Source organism: Eurosta solidaginis, chromosome X (genome assembly GCF_040869045.1).
Source record: "Eurosta solidaginis isolate ZX-2024a chromosome X, ASM4086904v1, whole genome shotgun sequence".
Taxonomy (NCBI): domain Eukaryota; kingdom Metazoa; phylum Arthropoda; class Insecta; order Diptera; family Tephritidae; genus Eurosta; species Eurosta solidaginis.
Window position 1 is genome coordinate 206,599,903 of NC_090324.1, and position 3,857 is coordinate 206,603,759.

The following is a 3,857-nucleotide window of genomic DNA, read 5'->3' on the forward strand; positions in this document are numbered from 1 at the left end:
GACAATCCAGTGGATATAACAACAATAAACACAATACCTGTTGAATGTAATATCATCAACGGATCATATATAAATGAACTATCTGCGCATACAATTCATCAGTTTTCGCTTAGAGTTAGTCCAGGATACAAAATATCAGAAATATCTGCTAATGTTATATATTTACCGGTTAATACACGTCAAATAAGTACTCTAGTTCTTAGAGTTGTTGATCAAACTGGTAGCTTGGTTAATTTTCGTGGAGAGAACATATCAATAAGACTGCATTTAAAACCTATCTCAAAATGATAATTTTTAATTAAAAGCCACCACATACAGATTTTTTGAATAGTTTTCAATCAACCTGAAAAGTATTGGTTACAAAAACAAAAAAAATCTACACTCTAAAGAAGTAAAATCTTCTGTTCAACAAAACTTGATGTAACCCCCGCGAATAAGGAGTTCCCAATAAGTCTAGGATTTAGTTAAAAAATGAGTGATATAATAAACATTTTGTCCAAACCCATATTTGATAATAGTATAATAAAAAAGGATTACCATAGCTACACACCATATCTGCAATCGTTTCAAATCAATGATGAAATTCGGATCCCTATATAAAATCAAGATCTATATGTGCTACCTAGTCAGAATAATTTATACATTGAGGGATTAATATCAAATAGTATTTCGCAAGTTTCAAAGACTGTGCAGCTGCTTTATAATTGTATGGCGTATTTATTCAAGGAGATTCGATATGAAAATAATGGAATAGAAATTGATCGCACTAGAAAGTTGGGTATTGCAACAGCAATGAAAAATTATGTATCACTTAACGAATTTGAGAGTAAAAATCTAAAAAATGCAGCTTGGTGTCCATTTGAAAATATTAACCTAAAAACTGGACATTTTAATTTTTGTATACCGTTGAAAAACCTGCTTGGATTCGCTGAAGATTTTGATAAAATTATTGTTAATTGTAAACATGAATTAATCTTAATGCGAGCCAAAGAAGATGATGCTGTTATGACGTCAACTACACCATCAGAAAAGCTTTTATTAAAACTTTTAAATATTACATGGAAAGTGCCACATGTTCAACTTTCAGAATCGTATCAGTTAAATATGTTCAGAACAATTAATAGCAAATAACCACTAAACGGTTCGTTTAGAAGTTGGGATGTTTATCATAACCCGTCTCTACAGGAAAGCACTAATATCTTATGGAATGTCAAACTGGTTGGTGAACATGAAAGGCCTTGCTATATTATTTTAGGATTTCAAAATGAAAATAAATTTAGACATTGTGACTTATTGGGTGTTAAAGTTCACCTCAACTCCAATACATATCCATATGATGAATATTAAATTTGATCGAAATCGGTATGCTCTATTATATGATATGTATTTGAAATTTCAACAAAGTTACTATGGACGCACCCCCCAACCACTTTTATCACCTGATCAATTTGTTCAACATGCTCCAATAATTGTTTAATATGTTACAAATAAGAATGAATCTATAAAAAGCGGTCCCATCGATATTCTGATTGAGCTAAAATTTCACAATGCCGTATCTGCCAACACCGCTGCTTATTGTATACTCTTCCATGACAAAATGTATGAATATATTCCATTTACAAATGCGGTTAAAAAGATTATTTAGAAAAAAAGTAGTAATTTTATGAAACTACACACACACAAGTATTTACATTGGAACAAGTTTCCCATGGATGGATGTGGCCATCGGCATGTATTTTGTAGTTTGTTGATATTCCCATATACAAACATATGTGTAAGTATTTATATACAAACTTATACCCTAATAAAAAGACAAATAAAACAAATGTTCAATATTCATATTACAAAAATATAATTTATGTATATGCTCTCATTTTTAAGGAGCCGAAATGGAAAATCATGAGTTCAATATTAAGATAACCTTTAGTTAACAATCTGCCCCTGATCGGGTGCCCGACAGGCCCGTTTTGCAGACGAGAAAAAAGGGGGTGGTGCTACAAGTGGCCATCGACTCCTTTTTGTAGACGAGAAAAAGGGGTTTGGGGGGTTGGGATTGGGCGGTACTACAGGTGTCCAGCTGCTACTTTTGTAGACGAGAAAAAAGAGGGGGGATTGGGGAGCAGCCGCTCGATTAGAAATCTATGGGACTCTTTAAAACGGCTCGGGTGAAGTCTAGGACTCATTCGAAATATGAGGGGACATTAAAAATTTGCGGCCCTTTAAAAATGTAGGGCCCGCCATTTAACGATCATCTCCTGAACGTCAAAGCTTTGCTAAAAGCAAAAAGCTCTAAGCTTTTTCTTATGCATCGGCCAGAACACGCCACCTAGCGGAAGATTAGACAGAACACAAACCGGAAGAACGGATGCGCCATCTAGCGGAAGATCAGCCATAACACAAACACAAAAAGCGTATGCGCCACCTAGCGGAATTGTTTTGCAGTATATATATGTGTGTCGGTGTGTATATATTTTTCTTTGCACATTTTTCCTTGCACCATTTCGTCTAGAACCACCATTTACATACTGCTAAAGTTTCTTATCTGAACAATCGGTTGAATGAGATATATACTATATATATCACCGATCTCTATGATTTTTCAGACAACAATATATGCTATACACGTAAGCATTTGAATAATTTGAAGCTTATAGCTTTTAAAATGGTGCTGAAATTGCAAACTAATATATATATATATTATATATATATATTATATATACCACGGATCTCTATGATTTTTTCACACAACAATATATACTATATACGTAAGCAATTGTTGAAATGTGAAGTTTATAGCTGTTAATCTGGGGTAGAAATTGCGAAAAGTTTCTTATCTGAACAAATGGTTGTATGAGATACATACTATATATACCACCGGTCTTTATGATTTTTTCAGACAACAATATATGCCATACACGTAAGCATTTGGTGAAATTTTAACATATCTAAACGATTTTTAAGATGAATAAAAATAGGCAGGTACTTTGTGTGAGGATGCAAAGCTTTACGTTTTTTGTAGTGTGCATGTAAAAACTATGACTACGAATCACGTATTTCAACAATATATGACGTAAACGTAACTATTTGATGAAATTTGATGAATTTTGAAGCTTCTAGCCGTAAAAAAGGGGCAAAAATTACCGTTTATATGGGGTATATAATATATATACCACGGATCTCTATGATTTTTTCACACAACAATATATACTATATACGTAAGCAATTGTTGAAATGTGAAGCTTAAAGCTGTTAAACTGGGGTAGAAATTGCGAAAAGTTTCTTATCTGAACAAATGGTTGTATGAGATACATACTATATATACCACCGATCTCAATGATTTTTTCAGACAAAAATATATGCTATACACGTAAGAATTTGGTGAAATTTGAAGCTTCTAGCTGTTAAAATGGGGCTGAAATTGCAAAAAAAAAATATATATACTATATATATCTTGTTAAGTGGCGCACAGTGTACTTCCAGCAGCCTTTGATATTTCTCACTTTTAGTTACTATCCGTCCCTCCATCGTATCAATTTCGGTGCTCAGAATTTATACATATGTATTCACATATGTATGTGCATATTTATGCACCAACATATGACTATACAAATGTACAAATGAATGTATATACGCTGCAATGCGAATATATTCACCGGTATATACAGCCGTTAGGTGACCGTTAGGTAAAATTCCTTTACTGAAAGCTAAATTGATTTTTTGCCCTTTCGTCATAATTATTCAGTCTTGAGAATTTGAAAAGTGAGCATGTGCATAAATATATATAGCACATAGAAGGCACAAATCTAAGTTCTAAACAATTGAATATTTAATATGCAATATTTACTGAAAATTAATAA